Source organism: Martes martes, assembly GCF_963455335.1.
Source record: "Martes martes genome assembly, chromosome: 8".
In the NCBI taxonomy this organism is placed as follows: domain Eukaryota; kingdom Metazoa; phylum Chordata; class Mammalia; order Carnivora; family Mustelidae; genus Martes; species Martes martes.
The window spans coordinates 69,615,959-69,641,350 of NC_137895.1; the positions used below are offsets into that span (position 1 = coordinate 69,615,959).

At 37.2% G+C, this 25,392-nt stretch overlaps 1 protein-coding gene across 1 annotated transcript in view; it reads left to right on the forward strand.

Annotated features, from left to right (window-relative positions):
- SOX5 (SRY-box transcription factor 5) overlaps positions 1-25,392 on the forward strand; it is a 977,646-nt gene that overhangs the window by 172,822 nt on the left and 779,432 nt on the right. The window contains exon 3 of the mRNA XM_080810710.1: positions 3,608-3,684. The gene's annotated coding sequence lies outside the window, so the exon portion shown is untranslated. The remainder of the gene's footprint in view (positions 1-3,607; positions 3,685-25,392) is intronic.

Genomic DNA, 25,392 nt, shown 5'->3' on the forward strand with positions numbered 1-25,392 from the left:
TCTAGGTACTTAGAGAGTCTGTCCCTCTGCACTGAACATATGCTAGTTTCCCACGTGTGCCTCAAGAAGGCATGGACACTGACGGCTCCCACCCCTTAAGATGGCCCAAGAAAACCTAGAGATACAGCACAGTATCTTTTAACAGTTACTTTCTCAACACCTTCCATATAGGAGATAGAGAGTTGAGGTTTCAAATGATCTATTTTATAGGCAATAAATACATTTTTGTCATAGTCCATATGGGCTGCTATAATAAAAATACCATAAAGTGAGTGGCTTATAAACAACAGAAATTTATTTCTCACAGTTATGGTGGCTGGGAAGCCTGTAATCAGGGCGCCCGCACAGTGCTGTCTGGAGAGAGCCTGCTTCCTAGGTAGCCATGTTTCCCCTGTAATTTCACAGGGTAGAAGGAAGTGGGGAGTTCTCTGGGGTCTCTTTGATAAGAGTGCTAATCCCATCCCTGAGGGCTCCACCCTCAGGAACTAAGCACCTCCCAAAGCCCCACCTCCTAATCCCATCACACTGGGCGCTAGGTTTTAGCATACGAAATTTGGAGGGCACAGACATTCAGTGTACAGCTTCTGGCTACATCGCATCTTTTCTGTATATCTTGTTCAGAGTGGGTCAGTGAATTTTCAGCTTTGGCCATGGTAACCTGGGGTCTACATGAATCCAAGCATTTAACTGACACTTGTTTTCAGAGCAAGACTGAAGAGAGGTCGGTAAAATACATGCAGTTTTGTTCCCATGGGTACTCATTTTATGTTGGTGTATCAAATTATTAAAAACTTAGTGGCTTAAAACAAGGCCCACTCACTAGCTTGGAGTTCTCCAGGTTGAGTCTGGCACGGTGTGGCTTTCTCTGCCCAGAGAACCACGGGCGGAAATCAAGGTTGGCCTGACTGAGTTCTTACATGCACTCTTGAGGAAAAAAATTTGCTTCCAAACCCATTCTTGTTGGTTGAATTCGGCTCTTTGTGGTTGTAGAGCTGAGGTCCCTGTTACCTTGCTGGCCGTCAGCTTGGGGTTGTCCATAGCTGCCTGAGGCTCTGGAATGCTCCCCTATCCTGAAGCTAGCAAAGCCTCTTTATGATTCAAATCTCTATTTCCCTCTGTCTTTGATCTCTAGATCAGGACTTAAAGGGTTAAGTCTAACCAGATAGTTCCCGTTTTATAATATAGGGGCGCCTGGGTGGCTCAGTGGATTAAAGCCTCTGCCTTCCGCTCTGGTCATGGTCTCAGGGTCCCGGGATCGAGCCCTGCACTGGGCTCTCTGCTTGGCAGGGAGCCTGCTTCCCCCTCTCTCTGCCTTCCTCTCTGCTACTTGTGATTTCTGTCAAATAAATAAATAAAATCTTTTTTAAACGAGTGTATAATATAACCTGTTTAGGAGAGTAAAATTCATGATATTCACATTTCTAGGGACTATGCAGAGCATGTTTCCCAATTAGGAGAATTTGGGAGGAGCTTCTTAAATTCATCCTACCAAACTTTAATTTATAACATTAAAAAGAAAAACACAAGTTGTGAACAGAGTCTTGTAGAATGCTATCTAAGCACTTTGGAAAAGCAAAAATAAAAGTATGATTTAATTAACATTTTGTTTGAAAATCAGCACGTCTTTTTTTTTTTTTTTTAAAGATTTTATTTATTTATTTGATAGACAGAGATCACAAGTAGGCAGAGAGGCAGGCAGAGAGAGAGGAAGGGAGGCAGGCTCCCTGCTGAGCAGAGAGCCCGATGCGGGGCTCAATCCCAGGACCCTGAGATCATGACCTGAGTGGAAGACAGAGGCTTTAACTCACTGAGCCACCCAGGTGCCCCAGCACATCTTTTAATGAAGTTAATTTTCTAATATCTGACCTTGACAGGTCTACTATTACTAATCTTTAGAAATTTTACTTGTTTGTGACTCATTCACTTCTGAATATTTCTACCATTCACATTACCAAAGCTAAACAAAACATTTCTATATTTATTACTGGGATGTGGCAATGGGGGTGGTTTTCATTGTTTGTGCAAGGAAAAATAAAACAATGCCATATAATCTATACATAAACACCATCACTTCAAAGTGATTTTTTAAAAGATTTTATTTATTTATTTGACAGACAGAGATGACAAGTAGACAGAGAGGCAGGCAGAGAGAGAGAGGGAGGAGGAAGCAGGCTCACTGCTGAGCAGAGAGCCTGATGTGGGGCTCCTTCCCAGGACCCTGAGATCATGACCTGAGCGGAAGGCAGAGGCTTTAACCCTCTGAGCCACCCAGGCGCCCCCAAAGTGACTTTTAATAGTAAGAGCTTTGTTAAGTTAACTTGAATGATAAAGTAAAATATCTTTCAAAGTTTTGGGGATTTCTAGATCTAAATAAGGAAGTACAAGAGTTTAACTAACTATACAATTAGTCAACTATAAACACATTTCCCCACTTACTCTTCATTTCTGACACCAACTGCAAGTTTGAAGGGTTTCTAAAACCACCTTTCGGTTTGACAACTTGCTAGAAGTATTCACTAAAACAGATTATACTCAAGGTTATAGTTTATTACAGGGAAAGGATACAAATTAAAAGCAGCCAGGTGAAAAAGTATATAAAGCTGGGTCTCAAGCTGATAAGTATAAGGCTAAGGCTGAGTCAAAGTTTGAGGCTTGAAGAATCAACCACAGGGCTTTCATTGTCCTCTCCTCATAGTGTCGGATGCATTACTTCCCCAGCATCAATATGGCAGTATGCATGGAACTTTTTCAACTAGGGAAGCTCGCTTGAGCCTTTGGTGTCCAGAGTTATTAATGGGATGTGATCACGTACTGCCCAAGTTGTTGACCTTTAGCCTTCAGCCCCTCCTGGATCTCACTATTGGGTTGTTACCTTTAGTCTCCAGTTCCTTCCAGAGGCAGAATTGATACTGCATGGACCAAGCCTCTATCCAAAATCACAGTTTGACTGTCCTGTGGTCAAAGCTCTTAGGCAAGTAAAGACACTCCTGCCAGATGTGCCATCTGGAAGACCTAGAGATAACCTCTTAGTGAAAGACAAAAGCCAGCTCTTTCTTTGCATAAGGTTAACTCTTCACCACACAGAAAAGGAGGGAAAGAGAAATGAATGCAGATAGTCATTACCATTTATTGAAGGCATGTTGTATGTCAGGCAGCGTGCTAAGCATTGTTTCCTTTAATTTTTGGACACTAATGATGCTATGATTATTTTTCTTTTGAAAATAAGCTGAGATTTATAGATTAAGAGATTTACCCAAGACCACGTAAATAGTCAATGGTAGAACCAGAATTTAAGCCAACGTCAGCCTAACTCAAAAGTACATGATTTTAAACACTTTATTTTGTTGCCTCTACCAAAAGACAATAATAATATATAATGTAATAAGAATTTAGAAGCAATTATTCTTGAGAATTGTTTTTAGGAAAAAGTTGTCATTCAAATATATAAGAATGTGCTCTGATAATTTAGTAATGTAGGACTTAGAGGAAGAAGATTGCTATATAGAATGGTTATGTCATTGAATTCATACCTTCCAAGTGGATTCCAGTCAGCACTGTATCATTTACTTAATTCAAACACATTTATGGGGTATGCATTATATCTCAGGTGCTGTGCTGGACACTGGTGACCCAAAGATGATGACAAATATGTTCCTGTCCACAAGGAGCTAGCGATCCACTGGGGTATGTAAACTGTTTATTATTTTTTAATATTATGTTAGTTTTAAGCAGAACAGAGAGAGTGTAATATGTAAGAACTATTTTGCCTATGAATTTTGCATGCATTTGTAACTTTTTTTTTTTGGCTGGATGAGCTAATGACAAAGTTAGTAATTTAGAGATTGTTGTTCATATAACTAATCAAATGTTTAAATTCAGCTTCAGTCTTTTAATATATTCTTTTAATAATAGGGTAGATTTTTAAAAAGTAGTTTTACTTCCTTTGCCTTCGGGGGTGGGGACATAGCATGGAGATTTGTCTGTATTTCCTACTACTATAGTACATGAGGGCAAGTGAAGGGAGAATAGGAATGCCACCATCTCACATCGCACATAACAACAATGTGCTTTCTTCTTCACTCTTGTAATGTTAATATTCCGCTTTTCATTGGTTACTTTAGTGATCATTTTCACCTCTCATTTTCTCCTACTTCACTGATTTCTCCAATTGAGCCAAGTCCATATTGCAGTAAAATAGGATTCCTTATTTAATTAATGGTGATTTTTGGCAAATATGTACTAAATTTAAGGTAAAGTTTATAATAGCCCATGCTTACCATACACCATGCAGTGTGCTGGGAGTGGTCTTGAAGAAATAGTACAGTAAATGCAGTAATATAAATAAGAAATATTATATTCCAATTATACTTTATATATTTTATAGCTTAATATAGAGGAATTGAATTAGAAAATAATAAATTTAAGCGAATTTGATGTCCAGTAGTTCATACTGCTGCTACACAGCACTAACAACAATATATTTGGATCTATTTAGAACATATATTAATACGTTATCTAGATTAAGCATTGTAAGTGCTGAGAGTGCAGTTGGGATCATTTTAAAATGTGAGCAACCCAAGAAAAAAAGTCCCTTTTTTTTTTTTTGCAATATGATTTTAATTTTTAAAAGCATTTAATTTTATAAACCATATCCATCATCTTTGCATAGATAAATGTTGTGGCAATTTTTTGAATGAACCTTTTGGTTCCCTAAAGAAATTATGGATACACTATAAATTTATAAATGAAAGGCCATTCATCAGAGTTATAAATATGAGTGATTCTTGTGCTGATGCCCATGTAAACTTAAAGTGGTTTAATATCTATTGGCTTTTGAGTATAGTTAGAACAGCAAAAGAATATAGATACTGTCATACTTACGTGGTGTCATAACATTGGCAAAATGGTGAGAATGACATGAAATATTTTTTGAATAGCATGGCATTTCCTTGAATTACTGCTGGCAATAGAACATAAATCAACCTTAATGATGGATATTCCAAAGATGTTTATTAATCTATTCATTTAATCTGAAATACTCACTCTTGGCATTTATAGAGCCAGTTCAAAGGAAGTGGCAAGTGCTTCTAAACCCCAACAGTTACTTTTAGGGGCCCCATAATTATGTCAGCTAAGTGTGGTTGGAATGGAGATTAAAATGCATAAAAATCCTTTCCTTCTAATCTATGCTAAAGATATTTGTGTGACCGAAATATGTTTTCTTATGTATGTCTAATAAAAATCTCAATTTGTTCTACTCCTGATGAAATTTATAACATGGCTCTCTATTTGAATCCTCAGTTTTTAATCTGTTTTCCTGCCTCCCCGCTCCCCCAAATTGGAAGACAATCCTGTACTTATATACTTTGACAGAAAAGGACTGGAAAACTGATCAAATTCATGTGCACCAAATTAAGAAATAGCATATGGCATATGATTTTGATAATATGTAATGAGACAGGTAGGATGGACAGATACAAAGATACAGAGGGGAATTTTTATTAATAGTAAAGGTTATTAATGGTAAAGTATACTTATTAATAATAAAGTATAGTAAAGGTCAGAGAAAGCCAGTAGCAGTTAAGCTGAAGAAAGAAGGAGTCACTTGTGCATGTGTTGGGGAGTAAGATGGTATGAATGTGCATGCAGGTACTTGTGTTATTTATTAAAATATGGAAAGTCTAGACAAAGTGCTAACTTCTGTATTGAAATAATGTATGCGGCACTCAGCTTCTCTCCATTTCTTAGCTTCCACTGAGACAGCTTCAGTTTTAGCTTTACTTGGGAGCAAGATGGTAGCAATAGCATGGGCATCCTCTCATGGTTCATTCAGATCAAACAGGAAAAAGAGAGTCTCTTTCCCAGAAGCCTTATCAAAAGTCTCTTTGTACTAATTAGCTTTGATTAGATCACAGACTAATCTTGTGTACCTCTCTTGGAGCAAGAGATAGAGTCAGCTTTATCACGTTCCATGGACTAGGCATTGAGATGCCTCGAGGCATCTCTATGATGCCTCCCAGAGGGAAGGGGGGGAACTTTTAATAGAAGGAGGGTGTATGGATGCTAGCTAGCAAAACAAACAAACAAACAAACAAATAATTGCTGTCAGAAGAAAAATCACAGTGGGTATACACACATGAAATTTTGCATATATTTCTAGAAAACTGTAGATTTCTTAGTGATCCATGGATTCTAGATTAAGAAACTCTAAAAGTAACAATGAATCAGTGTCTTCTGGAACAAACAAAAAACCAATATAGATAGTCATAGTCATGCAGGAAAATGTGTTTTTACTTAGACTGTTTCCTGAAAATAGACACAAAATGAATATAATCTATAACTAGTTGTTTAAATGATAAAATCAAATTAAGAATAAAAGAGAATTTTTATTTTCTTGTTAGCTAAAGTAGAAGTGAGTGGTTCACCTTGAAGGTGTTTCTGTAACTACTATTGTGTATGAGGAAAAGAGGCAAAATCTTTTACTGAAGGTAAAAACTTTAAACTGGCAACTTCAGAAGACTTCTGTTAGGATAAAAAGACGTTTTCCAATGTTTGTTCAACAACTTTTATTGCGATGGGGACCTGTGTTTATGTGCATCCTAGGTCCCTTCAATTTAGTCAGTTCAGTTAAAAAAAAGTATTAATCAGAATAAAAGGCAGAACATAAGGAATACAGTCAATTATATTGTAATAGTGATGGGAGGGGACAGATGCAGCCACACTTGTGGTGAACATGGTATAACGTATAAGCTTGTGAAATCACTAAACTATATACCTGAACTAATGTAACATAGTGTGTCATCTGCACTCAAATAAAAGAAATTTAAAAACAAATATTATTACTTGGAAAAAAAAATCAGGTCTATGAAAGTGATTTGTAAAGAATATCCTTTTGATGATTGGCCCAAACTACCTGTTGATTTGCTTCTTTCTTTCCTTTTAGCAATACTTGTTTTAGAACATGTTGGTGATGTCAGTTGTTTCTTTTGAAATTATCTTTAATTGAGAAATCTTAAGAAAATTGGTAGAAAATATAGGTTGATCATTGGAAAATGTGGATACTGTAAAAATGCCTACATAGTGATTGTGTACTTTTCATTAATATTGGTTAGAAAATAGTATTTTAATAATGTGGACAATAACATAGCAACTGCCAGGGAAACAGTCATAAATATGCTTTGTTTTTACCTAGATTTCTCAGTTTACTGACAAGCAGGAGTTAGGTTGGGATTCTAAGTTTCATCTCTGAACACAAGAGGAGTTTTTCTTAAGTGAATCAAAATATTACTCAAAAATGGGAAGGAATTCCATGATTTCCTGATATTTTTAAAGAGTAAACATGTTAATTAAAGACAGGTTTACTGTGCCACCTTTTGTCTCTTTGCACAAGCAAAAACACTGAGGGTTTAACACTCTTACTCATAAATTGATAAGCTTTTTAATCCAAATCTTCTATTAAAGAGACTAGAGACTAAAAGAGATTCGTCACTGTTCGTTGTTAAGTTTGGTATTCTCAGTTGTGAAGAAAGACATTATATTTTTCTCTATCAACTAATGTTACTGAAATGCTACAGCTGTTTTGGAGGGTGTCCACTTTTCAAAATATTTCTGGAAAGGCTATAATGTATCTGGCTTTCCACACCAACATGTTATTTTTAAAACCCCCTCCTGAAAACCTCAGTTTACCACCAGTTCTGGCTTCAACTGAAAAGTTTGTTCTTGTTTGCTCTGTTACCACTCCGTGTGTGTATGGTGTTTGTTTTGTTTGGCTTTCTGGATTACAGCATATCTTTACACAGTGCCAATTGTCTGTGGATAGGAAACAGCAGGTAGTTCATTCATTGAAAGCTAGTTTACAAATTTTCTTGCTATATGTTTCTCTGTTTTTCAGATTCAATTTTAGATTTAACCATGATAAGGAGTTGTTTCTCTCCATAGTCATATTTGTCATCAGTGGAGTTTGGAGAAATTAGTTTTCTTTTTTAAAGAACAAGCTTTTAAAAATATATAATTTAAAATGTTATTTTTCCATTTTGGCTAAAACTAGTCAATGGATTTTTCTTTTTTAAAGATATTATTTATTTATTTATTTGACAGACAGAGATCACAAGTAGGCAGAAAGGCAGGCAGAGAGAGAGAGGAAGGGAAGCAGGCTCCCTGCTGAGCAGAGAGCCCGATGCGGGGCTCAATCCCAGGACCCTGAGATCATGACCCGAGCTGACGGCAGAGGCTTTAACCCACTGAGCCACCCAGGCACCCCTCAATGGATATTTTTAAGGCTGTGAGTTAAAGCAGGAAGAAAGGGTCACTCCTGTAATCTTTCCTAAAGACAAAAGATAGAGGACCAAAGTCCTATAAGATCAATCTATGCTGTATTTTTTTTTTTTTTTAACACGATGTCCAATTCAGCTGTGTAGGTGTGAATTTCAGATAAGGTTAAATGCCTTTACAGTCAAAACATTCCCTTTTATTTATTTTAAAGGCTTTTTAAGGAGAAGGAGAGGTTTAATCTGAGACCCCAAAGCATACATTTCTAAAGACACCTGCCTGTCTGAATAGGGAATGAGCTAAGGGGTGAACGGGAGAAAATCCACAAATATATTTGAGTTTCACTTTAGAACTTTTGATAGCTTTGGTCACTGATTGAAGTTTCTCTCCAAATGGGAGTCAAAGAGACAAAGCAGGTAATCTACATAATCTTTGCCATGTTTTCTAAAAGTGCCTGTAGATGAAAACATGTCAGACAACTGGTCAAACAGGGCCTAAAGTTTTGTCTGTTTATTTGTTTTTAATCTATTCTTTACTGAGAAGGAAATAAAAAGAAAGCTTGAAGTTGGTGACCGTCTTGGGTTCTTGCCACATTCCCAGCTTAATTCGTGGACAGCTCTCTACTTCAGAGAAAGTTAATATTTTCCAGAGATGTTCCATAGGTATTCTAAATCATACTACAGACACCTGCTCCTTTATATGGATATGTTCTCCACCTAGGATGAATCAGAGCTGCTTTTTTTTTTTTTTTTTTTTTTTTTTTAGTGTGCTTCCCTTCAACAACCTCATTAATCTTAGTGTGCAGAATTTAGGAGGAAAGTTGTGTTTTGCTAGTTGACACTGTTTAATGTAAATGATTTATGATTATTCCTTATGTATACACGATAGGCACTTTATAAATTGGATTGTTCTAGGAGTAACACGATACATAAATGTTATTGCTATAAATTCTGAGGTTGGCTATATATTTTTGTATCATGTAACCAGTTGACTTATAAATGCTGACTATTCCAACCCGTTCTTTCTACTCAATATTGTAAGTGGTGACTTATTTAAGCCTAGCAGAGATATACACAGAGGCGCTCAAACTGTACAAGAACAGGACCTCTTGGCACCTCTCCAGCATGGCTTCTGGCTCTCTTCCAGGAATAATGGCAGAAAGAAGAAAGAATGAGAGGGGAAACTGAAACTATGTTTAGAAAAAGATGAATCTAAATGATTATTATTTTTTGCCAGTAAGGTCAAGAGCCAACTAAGAGAGAAAAGGGGGAAAAAGCAGAGCAAATAGGACTAAAGTATTAGTAAAACAAATTCAGCAAAATTTAGTTAGATACCACTTCCCGTGAATTTTTACCATGTAATATTAAAAAAGTGTAAGAGTAATAAAGATTAACAGCTCTGTAATTATGTATCTTTTTGTATCAATAGGTACAGTGTACAGAAATAATGTTTAATTCTTTTTTTTTTTTCTGGCATTCCTGTGAATGAATTGTTTGAGGAATGGAGTTTTACAAACCACTTGATTCTACTGGTAGATGAGGCCATTTTATAATATGTGTAATGCTGTTACACTAAAAGCTCATTTTTTACCATGAAAAGTCAAGGTAATTTTCTTTCTAAGATCGTAAAGAATTTGGGAAAAAAAAAAAAAGAAAAAGAAAACCTCTGAATAATTGGTCATTTTATATCTAAGTAATTGTTAAATACCAAATTATCTAAAATGTTGAGTTAGAGGGGAAGGAGGAACAGTCATGTAACTGACCAGTCAGCTTCATAGCAATTTTTTGCTAGCCGGTAGTGCTGACTGCTTACCTGATCACACAGTCCTGGTGTTGGGGCTGATTTGAATTGTTCTACGCCCTAATTTGTGTAAAGAAGAACTGGGCTGTGAAGAATTCTATTGTGTTTATAGTGTCTATTCTGATGGTGATTTTATAGTCCCTATCGTAGGCTGTTTTCAGTTGATTCCCTTCCCCCACGCCCTCTTAAGTACTACTGTCTACGCAATCGATCTGGTTACCCATGAAGCGACTTCACATCAGCTATTGGCAGGGACTGAAAATACAGATCAGTAATCTTAAAACCTTGAGGTTCCTATTCTCCACAAAAGACTAAATCTCATCAGGCAATCCTATATGAAAAGATCATGAGACTGAAACAAGTTGGGTGGGTGTGTGTGTGTGAGAGAGAGAGAGAGACAGAGAGAGACTTGTAATAGAAAACAATATTTATTTGGCTCTTACATTGAAGGAAATATCCTAATTTGCTCCTTTATAACTTCTGCAATACACTTTTAATTGTTAGACTTTCTGGAGCTATCCTGGTGCATGCATTGGAAAGAACATGCATATGCAGAGGTCTCTATATTTGTAGGCACTATAGTCAAAACAACTTATTTGCTTAGCTGCAAAGCTGACTTATTCACCCACTCACAAACTCCCTAGAGGAAAGAGGGCAAAAAGGTCAAATAGAAGCAATAAAGCCAATGATCTTTTACAAAAAAGTTACTTCAGAAGTTCTCAGTAGTACTGTTCATCTTCTGGAAGGAGATCACTCCATTCCCTGCCTGTTCCTGTGTCATCAGCAGTAGTTTGGGATTCATTTTAGAAGAGGGAAGCCTGTTTCTACCTTGCTGCTGCTGTCCACTCAGGTAAGCTGGATTGAAATCCCAGACACTGGTGTACCCGCCTAGACCATGGGAGATTCTGTGTGGTTAGAGGGCTCTTCAAACCTCAGTTCACTGATCCTGTAGAATCATAACCATTATTTAAAATTCTGCTTTATCTTAAAGGAGGTTAAATTTAAATGTAAGACCTCCAGATATAAAAACATGCATGCACACACGCACACACAGGTAACAGCAGGAAAAGCCCATCACTTTTTGTTTAGTATGGAATACTTGGAGTAACTATCATTAACTGAGCATTTTCTTTTTGCCAGGTACTGCTTTTCAACTTTGCATGTAGGATCTAATTTAAGCCTCCTAAGTACCTCGTGAAGCCAGTGCTATTATTAAACCCATTTTTCAGCTGAGGGAATTGAGAGAGAAAGAGAAATTGAGTAATTTGCCGTGACTCAACAGCTAGTGGGAGGTGGAGTCAGGATGCAGAGCTAGGCAGAGAGCTGCTGGGGTTGAAGCACACACTGGCAGGTTGGCTTGTAAGCAATGTGTAGTGCTTCACGTATGAAGACACAGAAATAGCAGAACCATCATTCATAGGAAGTAGGACTTGAACGTCTTTCTCTCGTACCGATAACCACTGTGTCTCTTGCTCAGGCCCTGTTGTGGCCAGTGTTGAGTCTTATTTGAGACAGCTGGTCAAAAGTGAGTAGAAAATAATCGATGGCCAAAGAAGAGAAAGGAGTGCACTGGTTAATATGAGGATCTGACCTAAGGACCTTGCTTTCACTATTGCCACAGTAAACAAGCGAGCTAATGAACCACAGATGTTAGTGTGTCATTAGTGTCTAACAGTTGTGTCTTCCTGGGTAGCTACCATCAAGAAGGACAGTGCCCTCTATGAATATGTATTTAGTACTAGATACAGCAATTTATTCTTTTGAAAAGCACTTTATCATTTTGGTGTTGATAAACATATAAGCAATAATCAGTAGTTAGAAGTTTCAGGCTAAAATGGATGCCATTATTAGTGATTTAACAACTTTTCCTGGGAATTCCATGTGTGTCACCAAGACTGGATTGTGCTACCCAGAGCTACACGTGTTCACTCTTTAGAAAAGCTCACTTCAACTGCTTCTCATGCTAGGAACCCTTTGGTTCTCAGAACTGCGGTAGTCACTAGTTTCCAAACTCTGAATATGTAAAATAAAGTACTTGCACAAAAAACCTAGGAGCTGCATAGGTCAGAACATTTGTTTAAACTAATACAGAATTAGCTTTTTCAGTTCCAGCTCTGTTTTTCCTATCTATTTGCCTTGCTAATAAGAAGACCTTAACTTATTCCTGTTCTGTTACCTTGTGCCATGATACCTCTCCTTCTTGGATTTTTTTATTCTGAGTTGAGCAGAACTTCCTAGTTCACGTAGAGAACTTCCACAGTAATCATAAAACATAAAGGCTTCTTAATAAACAAGGATGGTGACAACAATGACATTTAACTCAAACGAGGCAAAATAGCATCTCTCAACAAAGAACTTCAAATGCATTTTGAAATTGGTCTTTACGAATATTTTTCTCTGCCTGAAACATGTGTGCTAGTTCTATTTATATAAGGGAATAGTGACATCCTGTGTGTAGCTAGACTAATTGCCTCTGTAATTAACCTATTTGAGAAGGAAGTTGCATAGAAATAAAATATCATTGAGGACTGAAAGGGGCAATTTTATCTTAAAGCAAACCTCTAACTTTACCAGAGGGTGTGGACTAAACAAAAGGATTCTGTCTCCTTCCTTCCATTTTTTTTTTCCTTCCTTCTTTTCCTTGTCTCTAAACAGGCCACTGTCTTCTTCATTTTCTCTCTACTACACTTATTTTCGATATTATGAGATAAAGATCTAGTGTTATTATGAGTGAATATTCTGGTTTTTTTTTTTTAAAGATTTTATTTATTTATTTGACAGAGAGAGATCACAAGTAGAGAGGCAGGCAGAGAGAGAGGAGGAAGCAGGCTCCCCGCTGAGCAGAGAGCCCGATGCAGGGCTCCATCCCAGGACCCTGAGATCATGACCTGAGTCGAAGGCAGAGGCTTAATCCACTGAGCCACCCAGGCGCCCCAAATATTCTGTTTTTAAAATAGAATTGAGGATAGATGGAAGTGTGGTGAAAGAGATAGTCTTTTTGCCTCAGTGGTATTCAGGGGCTGTTTTTGGTTAAGGGTAAGATATTCATATAATCATTTTGGTGTCTCAGAAGTTGGGGATGAAAATCTTAGCCTTCTTCCTATCCCTTGATAAAATATATATTTTATAAATATAAATTTAGAGAAGGGTCTGGGGCCATGGCAAAAGCAGGGTTTTTCTTTTGACCTCTTAGATCCAGAATAAACTATTAGAAGACACTATATTACAATAGAGTGTAGTTTTTGTGGTCAGAATTATTCATACCTTATCCAAACATGTGACTAAGGGGTAAAAGACCAGCAGTTGTTTTGTTTTTTTTTTTCCCCCAAAGTGTCCCTTTCAACATTTTAAAAGGTAAGAGATTGCCAAGACATATCAGAAACCCATGGGACAAAGCAAGAACAAAAGGCATAGGAGAAATTAGTCAAAGGGGTCCTGCTCTTTATGTCTTGACTTACCCTCAAACCCCACCAAAACCCAGCTCTCAGGGCTTTGCTTAACCCTAACTTCACATATAACCCCCTATTCCATAATCAAAATGGTATTTTGAATCAGATAACTTGCTTCAGACTTTTTTTCATGAGATAACAAATGTTATCTTATCATTGTTACATTTTTCTAGTCAGGTAACGAAGTTTGTATTTTGCATGTTATACTGACTTGAAAGAACTTAGTTTAAAGTTATGACCAGTACTAAGAAGAATTTCCTTGTGAAATATTTGAGAATTTTAAGCCAAAGTAAGCGTAATCGCTCTATTATATAATGATGGCTGAGAGCAGAATAGTTGGAATGGAAATGGTTTGGAGTTTCAGACTGTGGTGAACTTGGATTCCTCACTTTGTAGGACAGTCTCTCCATGCCTCACTTTTTAAAATCTGCGATGGGAGGATAAAAATCCCCCTTTCATAAGATAATCTTGAAACTTTAATGAAGAAACATTCATATAATACCATGCCTAGTGCCTATAAATAAGCACTTAGTAAATAGTAGCTAATATTGTTTCAGATAACATTTGATAAAGCAAAATGATGTGGATACTAGTTTATTGTGAAATAATTTAATCTTATCTGGTTGAACTATTCTTCAGATGGATTTGCTTAATGATCCTTTCATTTATTGTCTTATAATCTTTACTGTGGTAACTTCTCACTTCTATTGATAATTTATATTAGCAATAGTTGGATTATCATTCTTGGAAGATGGAAAAATGTCTTGCAAGGACATTTTTAGAAAGTACTTTTCCTTGGGAAAAATACGAAATAAAAGAGGAGAAAGAAACACTGAGAAACTTTCTTGTGCATCACCGTTCTTGTGATTAATTCTTAATAATCATTAATAATTATCAGATTGTAAAAGAGACTTCTTATGAATAAAAGGAAACACTCAGCTCTACAAAACTGGTCATTTGGTCGTGGCTATGTTTTGGCAATGGTGCTAATTAAATATAGTATCTATGATCATTGGGGTGTCTGGCAGCTTTATGCGAGTCTCCCATCTGTTTTATTGGCCATGTTCAATCAGATAGGGAATTACCTGAATCAGAAACTCAGAAAACCATCCTCAGGAGATTCGAATTCAGTCACTGCTTATTATCACAAGATAATTCGCTCATCCATTCAACAAACATTTATTGGGAGTACATTACATGCCCCCCCCCCCCGTGTCGGTTTTGAAAATATACTCATGAACAGAGGAGACAAGGCATGGGGCCTCACAGCTCTTACAGCCTGACAGAGAAGGTACATAACATAAAACAAGTAATTACAATGAAATGTGAAAGTCTTATAATAGGGGAACTTTTTGATCTTTAAGCCAACTGAGTTGTGAATTCCTAATTGTGGGGGTAGGGGTATTCCTCCCTGCTTTGAATTTCCATAGCATTTTACCTGTACCTCCATTTGGAAATACCTTCCACCTTGCATTTAGTTCTTATGACTGTGGCATATCCCCTAGGACTTCAAATTCCATAGGAACCAGGCAGGATACCCGTGGGAGTGCCCTTAGCCTCTTTCAGAGGATATGCACTTGGGCACTCTACGTAGTTGTTACTAAATCAGTGCTGTTGAGAGAATTGAAGCAAATTTTAGCGGTTTACTTCCATCATCCTTTCTGTTTTAAATTCTTAAATTTTTCGCTTTGAAATTTCTCCTTCTTTGTATTCATTGTAGTTAGAGGGCGGTAAATAACCAATTGAAAGTCATTATCCCTCCTTTTATCCCTCTCGCTCATCTATTATTATCTCAAAACTTAATCCACAGCAATCTCCTCTGGAATAAATGAATTATTATTTGTAAGACTTTACAAGTTTGCTGTACTCAAGTCTGACTTTAGTGGCCACATGCAAATAATAATGGGGAAGCGTTTCCTATCTGTGATCTTTTAGGACATCATGATCAGCCTTTTTTCTGCCCATCACTGGACCTTTCAAGAGAATCAGTGTTAGGTTAAATTTGTGTCTAGTTTGCAAAGGTTAGAACTCTTCATTGGCTGTAAAGAAAGGTAGACCCTGTAACCATTGCTGTAGCATTCTTTTGCCATTGCTCAGCTCAGTGCGCTCTAAAAAATAAAACTGAATTCTGACATCTTTTTTTTTTTTTAATTATTTATTTATTTATTTATTTGACAGACAGAGATCACAAGTAGGCAGAGAGGCAGGCAGAGAGAGAGGAGGAAGCAGGCTCCCTGCTGAGCAGAGAGCCCGATGCGGGGCTCGATCCCAGGACCCTGGGATCATGATCCGAGCCGAAGGCAGAGGCTTTAACCCACTGAGCCACCCAGGCGCCCCCTGACATCTTTTAAAAAGGAGGAAAATAATCAGCTCTTCGGTGGAAATCCAATCCATCGCTTAAGGAAATTCGGTATTAAAAATGATAAAGGGAGTAGTTCTGCAAATAGAAGGAGGCCTCTGCATATTCTTCTGGAAGGACTGGAGCTGTGCTGAGATTGAGAGACCTGAGCTCGGTGTTGCCTGTGAGCCGGGGTGTAATTTAGTGAACTGACAGGAGGCGTATCTCCTCAATATCTGTGTTTGGCAGAAGAGATGAATGCATACATCAGGAAACAATGTTTAAGTGTTTTATTTCCTTATTTCAGCCTGTCAAACTGTCAGTATAGTTAATGGCCACCAGGAGAGAGAGAGAGAGAGAAGGAGGAGGAGGAACAGAGAGAAACAAAGGTGCTATGGAATCTGAAAAGAAAGAAACCAGGAAAGCATTTGCATGTTTCTGTGGCATAATGGTCAGTCAGACAAAAATAACTCACTATATTCATCTCTCTACTAAAGCCAGATGTGCTGGTTCCTTACCTCCCGTCCCTGTGCCCTTCTGTGCCTTCGTTAGTGTCCTTCATGATTGCTTCATTTAACTTTGATCTCTGTGACTCCTCTCACTGAAGTCTAGATTGATTAGCGATACTTACAGGATTATTTTATGCTTTATTCACAGTATCCAATTTTGCTCAGTTTTCCAGGTATACTGTTTTGTGTCCATTGTTTATAAAATCCGGTATTAGTGCTGTTTATACAAAAATGGTCACTCTTACTCATAAAACACCCCCCCTTTCTTTTTATCATTTTGAGTTTTTATGGTGCACAAAGAACAAAATTGGGCTGGATTTTGACCTATTGTATCTTTCCTTAGAAAAGAGAAAGTGTAAAGTGAAATGACTAAATTAGACGTTTACAAGTACAAAACTACTTTAAATTTCTGAAAAATCTTAACACAACCAAGGGATTTTTATTTTATAAAAAGGAAGTATATATAATGGATTGTTTTTGTACTGGAAATGTGTTATTTTTCCATAGAAATGGTAAAGCCTCTTGTCATCCACATCTATGTCAAACTGAATTTTCAATCTTTGAATTCATTCCAGTGATGAATCCTTTTTATAATGAATACTTTTAATTGCCTTAAAAACTGAGAAGTATTTAATTAGAAAAAATATATTTTAAATATCTGTTTAAAAATCTTATAGAAGGGGCGCCTGGGTGGCTCAGTGGGTTAAGCCTCTGCCTTCGGCTCAGATCATGATCTCAGGGTCCTGGGATCGAGCCCCACATTGGGCTCTCTGCTCAGCAGGAGCTTCCCCCTGCCTGCCTCTCTGCCTACTTGTGATCTCTGTCTGTCAAATAAATAAATAAAATCTTAAAAAAAAAGTCTTACAGAATGGTCTAAGGAGAGGTGGTATGGGGTATTAATTACACTGGGTCCCAAATCTGGCCAATCATGAACACCTGGAGGTCATTTAAAAGTACAGACCCTTGGACTCCTCTCCAGATTGCCTGGAAGAGGATCTGAGGGATGAGGGTCCAGCATGTGTGTGTCCGTATAAAGTCCATGCCACACTTCCTACCAGCCCCTAGGTGACGTGGGCTACCATCCAGCCCAGGAAGCATACTGTCTCTGTCACAGAGAGAACACTGCTCCAATTATCAGTAGAACTTGGGTTGGTTTCTAATAGGATCATTTACTCACTGAGTAACTTTGGGCAAATTACAAGCTTTGAGGGCACACATTTTTCAACTCTGAATAATTTGTGTCATCTTTTCTACAGCTTTTAAATCTTGGAACTTCATTATATTAATGAAATTTTTAAAAGTTTAAACTTAAGACTGAGTCAAAATATACATGCACACATACAGTTACTTACTAGCTTTTATTCTTAGATTGAGTTGATAGAAGTAAGCAAACGGCCGCTTAGGTGGCTCAGTCGGTTAAGTGTCTGCCTTGGGCTCAGGTCATGATCTCAAGGTCCTGGGATTGAGCCCCGCATTGGGCTCCCTGCTCAGCGGGGAGCCTGCTTCCCCCCCTCTTATCCTCCTTCACTCCCCCAGCTTGTATGCTTGCTCTCTCTCTTAAATAAATAAATAAATAAATAAACAAAATCTCTTTTTTTTTTTTAAAGAAGCAAACAAACCATAAAAAGTCAAAAGAATCTCTCCTCTCAGCTTCAGTTTAAGACTTCTTGATTGTATCTCTCTTTTTTATGATATCAGTCATGAACATGTTCTCATGAAAATGATAAACCTTCAGATGCAAAACTGAACTCTTCTCCACCTGCCCAACTTTGTTTCTTCTTCAGCGTGCATATCTTAACAAATGACATCACCACACATCTTGTGTTAGATGGAAATCAAGCATCATCATCCCTCTCATTGATCTTTGATATCCTGGGTTGATCTCACCTCCTGAAATATTGTTCATCTGTCAATTTCTTTTTATCTTCCCCACCATCCATCCTGGGCCAAGGTGCCATATTTCCTGGATTCTGGAATAACCTCCAATTGAGAGTCTTTTCTATACTGCTTGCCACCCTGTGCTCTAGTAGATGTTCAGTACTGCCAAGAGATTAAAAACGCAGATCTGATCATAGGTCTTCCCCCTTTGCATTCCATCGCACTTGGGATATAGCTCAAAATGTGTACAGTGGCCTATAAGACCCTGCATGATCTGTCCCGCCCTTCTAGAACTCCCTCACTGTCTGCTGTCTATGCCAACTGGCTATCCTTCAGTTTCTCACACGGTGTATTACCTTTCCATCTTAGGGCCATTGAGTTTTCGTTTCTTTCTGTCTAGTAAGCTATTCATGTCCAGCTTATTCATTTCAGATCAGCTGGAATGACATTTCCTCAGGAGAGCCTTTTCTGATGTCCCAGGTATGATTGAGTCTACCTATTATATGCTAGAATAGAGTACCTTGCATTTTCCTTCGGAGCATTTTTCACAGTTTATAATTTTATATGAATGGAATGGGCTGGTTAATTTTTGTCTAATCTATAAGACTATAACCTTGGTAAAAGTAAGGGCCTTGACAATTTTGTCCATCACTGATTCCTTAATTCCTCAAACAGTGGGTAGTACATAGTAGGTTCTTAAGAAATACTTGTTAAGTAAAAGGATAAATGAATCAATAGAAGAAAAGTGCTCATTTATGCAGGAGCACCTCCCCCATTGCCACATATACTCTTTCCTGTAATCTGGAATTGGTAATCTCTCAACCCGCTACTATTTCTCATTCTCTGTTCCGGTGACGTCTGAATGCCTGGCTTCGTCTTTTCTGCGCTCCTCTGAGGTTAAAGAGGAATGTTAAAGCAGTTGCTTTAGTTGCAACTCTTGAGATGAGGTCTAAAATTGAGTGAAATAAGTCAAGCAGAGAAAGTCAATTATCATATGGTTTCACTTACTTGTGGAACATAAGGAATAACATGGAGGACATTGGGGGGATGGGAGAGCCTGGTGGTGTGTATTGAGGAGGGCATGTATTGCATGGAGCACTGGGTATTATACGTAAATAATGAATCTTGGAACACTACATCAAAAATTAATGATGTACTGTATGGTTGCTAACATAACATAATAAGAAAATAAAATAAAATTGTGCATGACTCATGCAAGAAGTATGGGTAGAGAAGGGACCTCTCAGAAGTTTCTTTTCAGGAAATAAAGACTCCATTTTCTGGACTCCCTCATTTGCCCAAATAAAGAGCTTGTTCCATAAAAGGTACACAAATCTTGTATCTGAACTGGTCAGTCATCATGTCAGGTTCCTATCTTGACGTAACACATTGATACAGGTTATTGGCAGGAAGGACAGCTTTTGGAGACAGAGGATTAGAGATAGGGGGTTTAGTTAAAGCAGCGTATTTATTGTTGTCTGTTTTTCTCTGTCAAATACGATCTGGGAAACTGGAACCCCTGTCATGTACCTCGTGCGTTAAAGGGCCTTCTTTCTCACCCTCCTCTGGCTATTCCCTTCACTCCTGGGTAGATGAGAAATCTACCAGGCCCTATTCTAGATATGCTTCAGGACATGTATACCTTGTAATTCTCTGTCCAAAGACGTCACACCTGTGAATGAGGCGTGTACAGGCTTCTTTCATGATCTGTCCTTCAGAGGTCATACTTTGCCCCTGGAGTGTATAACCCTGGGTCCAAGGGTGGCCAAGAGCAGCTATTTGTTTCTGTCTCCAGGGGCTGGACACAGAGAAGGGGTATCTCCATTTATGCTCTTGTCATGGGCCACAAATATTAAGGGGATGCTGGAGAGTAGAGGGGTGCTTTAGGAGAAGGCATATAATAGGAGAAGAGCACAATGCCCTGAAGAACATAAAATCAAGGCCCAGACAAGTTAATACTTGACTAGGTGAATAAATAAACCCATAGTGTCTGAGCAAAATAACTTTTGTGAAAGCAGAAGCCAACTAGAAAGATCAGAATTAGGAAAATACAACCTTGATTTTTACAGCATGACTCTCACATCTAGTCAGCACTAGTCATGATTAGTGGGATATTTGTTCTAGAGAAAAGGCTGATGGCAGTGATCCATGGCATGAACACACTGGGCCCTGTTGTTATGGCCCCACTGGAGCTTAGTTTGTTATTCACATTTTTTTTTTAAGAGAATTGAGTGTTGATTTTGCTTCAATATTTGTTTCTCATCATATAATTAATATATATTTTTTTCCCAGAATTTTCTGTAGTGAAGTAGAGAGAACTTGTTATTCTCATCATTGGTAGGAAGAATTAATAACATAAAGAAGTAGTTAATAGCATAGTTAAAATTTATTGTCACAAAAACACCTGTCCATTCATTGCTGTCCTATGTAAACAAAATCTCAGTGATACTAGTGGAGGAAAATCAGGAAGGGACTTCTTAGCTTTAAGATGATTAAACCATTTCATTCAACAGGCAGTACTTTTCCCTTAAGCCAACAGCTCTCTTTTTCACAGTACCTTTAGAATCTTTTTGCAAAGTTGAAAGAGCTATAATTTTAATGTAACTATTATATTCAAGACATTAATGACCTGGATCACCGAAAATAACCATGGTAACAGGTGAGAAATCAAAGATAGTTAATTTAATTGCCACAGAAAGAAAATAAGTGCAAATAATCTATAATTCTTCATTTCCAATATGTACATGTTATTTTCCTACTGCATTAATTACCCAATAGTTAGACAGAAATTATCTAGTTGTTTCTCTGTGACTCCCCATTGCATTCATGTAATGGTTTGCACTCTAATAACTATTCATTATAATTTCTTACCTCAGCAGTTTAGGCTGCTGTGAACTGGGTAACATGTTCATTCAGTTGACATTAGCAATTTTTAATAACAATAAAAATGATACTTTAAGTATAGTGGAAAGGAATTAAGCAGTTCTTTCAACCTAGTTATGTAAAGGCCACTCTGATTCCGTTGCTCTCTACAAACTGCTAATGATCTGGGACTGCTTCTCAGATAGAAAAATGTCAAAATTCCTCTCCATTTCTTAACTCTTTTTCTAGGAGTTCCTGGAATATTCCCACAGAACCCTGCTCAGAAGTGACAGGCAAGTTGTAGAATCCTAACTAGGGATATACTAAGAATCACTGCCAAAGCTATTAAATATTTTGTTGGATGTCTACCGTGTGTCAAATATTTTGCTAGGACTTGGGGTTACAGTGTGAAGAAGACAAGGCTAGAAGTACAGGTGATAAAGCAGGAAATCATGACGAATGAACAAGTTTATTATAGTTTTAAATTTTCATTTAATCCACAGAACATAAGAGACAGTAAATTGATGGTATTTAAATTTCATGACTGGGTGCGGGAATCTTGTAATATAGCAATGTAGGCGATAGTCAGTTGTATAATTAAAAATAATATCTACTACTTATTGAATGCTTTCTTATGTCCCAGATATGGTCACTTCATTCTCACATAAACATAATCCCCACCCCGTAAGTGAACTCTTTAATCTCCATTTTCACATAAGGAAGCGAGGGTTAAATAGTTGACCAAAAAATTATCTGAGCAAGTAGGTGAGAGAGAGCAGATCCCAGTTTGGGCTGGACTCACTCAGTTCTAAGGTATCTATAGAAAAAACAGCTAAGAGCATTTTTTTAGCTCTGGCACTTATGGCTAGTACTCACTGAATAAGTTATTTACTTTTAATTGATTTTAATTCTAGGCTATACCAAAACCATTTCAGAAAGAATCTATTATATCTTTTAGATTGGTTTCTTGGTCTCCTTTGGCAAGTCTCTCTCAAAAACTGCTTCAGTAAGAAATTTTAAAAATGAACAAATGAACAAATATAGATGCATGCTAAAAAACAATATAGAATCACCTCACATCCATTAAGATGATTACTACAAAATAAGTGTCCATGAGGATGTAGAGAAACTGGAACCCTTGTATATTGTTGGTAGAAATGTAAAATGTACAATTACTATGGGACACAGTATGGAGATTCCTCAAAAAATTAAATATACGATTTACCATATGATCTAGCAATTTTCTGTGTATATATCCAAAAGGACCAAAAACAGGGTTTCAAAAAGATGTTTGTATATCCATGTTCATGATAACATTAAATACAACAGCCAAAATGTCGAAGGAGCCCAAGTGTCCATCAATGGATGAATAGATAAACAAAATGGATTATTATTACTCAGCTTTAAAAAGGGAGAGAAATTTTGACACATACTACAACATGGATGAATCTTGAGGCCATTATGCTAAGTGAAACAGGACAGCTACGAAAGACAAGTACTGTATGATTCCACTTCTATTAGGTACCTAGAGTAGTTAAAATCATAGCCAGAAAGTAGTTGCCAGGGTCTGGGACAAAGTGGGAAGGGGAATTTGTTTTTTAACAGATGTAGAGTTTTAGTTTTGCAAGACATGAAGAGTTCTGGAGATAGCACACACCATAACGTGAATGTATTTAACCCTACCGATCTGTACACACGTAATGGTTAAGACGCTTTATATTATATGTACTTTACCACATTGAACATTTTTTAAAAGGAAATACAGAAGAGTACATGACAGAGAAAATCTGTGTTGGGGGTGCAGCTCATTAGGTAGGTTTTTCACTAAAGACATGTCCAAATATACACAGCGCCGTGGAGCTCTCTGTCCAAAGCCAAAGACAGCTTTCCAGGCAGAGGTATCCATAAATATAAAACCCTGGGCTGAGAAAGAGATAAGGACATTTGAATGCAAAGGAAGGCACATAGTAGTAGATGATATTCTTGGAGAGAAGTAGAAAGGGTTGATCATGGAAGGACCATTAGACATGGAAGGATTTTTGAACTGCGTTATCTCCATTACATTTTAGCTTTCTTCCGTAGGGCTTTTTCTATCTTAAGAGATCACAGACTTTATCCATTTTGTTCACAAATAGAAGTTGGCTCACTTATTGAGGTTATGATTCAGATGTCTCTTATTGCACAATTAAAAAATATTGAGAAGTGGTATATTAACTTGGTGAGGCTTCATTTTTATTTATTAACTGTATTATTACTGAAGTGACTTCAGCCTGAAAGAATTTCCCCTTATATCTGTCTACCTTGGTAAAATACCAGTGAACCCTACTTAAAACATCGCATTTATTTTATACTTGAAAGTACTTCAAAGCATCTCTGGAAGTTTTCTGAGACCAGGTCAGTTCATTAATCCTCACTGCGTTGGGTTCAGAGACTATGGAGGCCCTAGTTTAAGTAATTAGTGTTGGGAACTTTGCTGAGAACTGTCTAGAACTTCGCTTAGCATTGCGAATTCATGACAAATAGTTTAATACTGTAATCTCATCTTAGAGTTGTTAACTCTAAGATGTTAGATGTTAATCTAGAATTTTAAAGTTTATCAAAATGACAGCTGTCACCATTTAAGTACATTTTCTTAAGTAAAAGCAAAAGCAACTAAAATTCAAACATGTGCTTTATTGTTAAATACCCCTTACACATTGATTCTTTTTGATGGAAAAATTATTTAAAGTATTAGTAGCCCTGAAAAGATACATATATCCACTTTAATAGAACAATACACTTATGCTGTATTCTGTATCATATATATTTTTTCCTGTTTCAAATATGTCTGCAAATTTTATCCTACTTTGTAATATTATTCTCTACTATTTAAGATTCAGAACATCATGGTGGTTCTGAAAGTTGTCATTTGACCTTTCTTACCCACTTCTCATCTGACATTTGTCTCAGATTATCAGTAATGTGGAAGGATTCTGGGAAAATTTCCCTAAATGCATCAATGATGTTCATTCCCCTGCATTTCAGTAGAGGAACCTGAATCTGGAAGATTGGAAGTTTGACTTTGAGGAAAAGCAGAAACAGATTAATAATGGAATGACATGTCAGTGGAAACTTAAAGTTGATGAAGTGTAAGTATATTTGGACCAGACAATCAAACACCGAGACAGGGCAGTATGAGTGATTTATGGAATGAAATGAGAAGGACACTTTCGTGGGCTGCCCTGTTTACACTAAATGTGCCACAGTAGAGCAGAAGGGATAGGTGTGTTTAAGGAGCAACAGAACAAGTATATAGCTAATGTGAACATTCTCCAAATTAAGTTGGTAGTACCAGAGAGTTATACGTTCTCCTTCATGACAATTTTATTAATGCCTTCAGTGAAGTAGGCATAAACTTCATAGTTTCTCCTTGTGCAATTTAAGAATTTAAGTATTTCCAAAATAATAATGTGGATGAAAATACTTAATATTTTAAAGAGTCTAAGACTAAATGGTTAAGTGCAATAATACTATCTTTTTAAAATAATTATCTTTTTAAATAACTATCTTTTTAAAATAATTATCAATGTTAATCTTTAAAATTTTTCATTTGGAGTATCAATATTCATAGTCTTACTGTTAAAACTACTTTTGGTAATACTTCATGCAATCATTAACAAGTAAATGTATTGGGGCGCCTGGGTGGCTCAGTCGATTAAGCATCTACCAGTTAAGGGTACCGGGATCGAGCTCCGCATTGGGCTTCCTGCTCAGCGGGGAGCCTGCTTCCCCCTCTCTCCCACCACTGCTACTCTCTCTCACTCTCTCTCTCTCTCAAATAAATAAATAAAATCTTAAAAAAAAAGTTATGAGAAGACCATAAATGAGATTTTTAATAGTTCAGAAAATTCTATTGAAACATGAAATAATAGAGCAAGAAAGCTCTTTTTGAATGGCTGTGCAGTCGAAAACCAGCTGAGAAAAAGGGCTAGGTGGGCTGGAGTCCCTGGGGAGGGTTCAGGCACTTAGGACTTGAGCTGGACCATGGAGTTTGTGTAGTCAGAGGTACACCCTGAAGTTTTGGTCACCTGAAATCTTGGAAAATGCAAGTTCAATGAACTTTTAGTATTTATGATAAAATAACTGTGATTTTTGCCTTCTGTCCTACAATATAGTTGTGTTCATGCTAAAATAAAATGATGTTTGAATTACATTCGAATTATTTAATTTTCTTTTCCAAGCCTGATATACCAGGAATTTATCACTAGTGTCACACAGGATATTTCCTTACTCCATCATACCACCACAC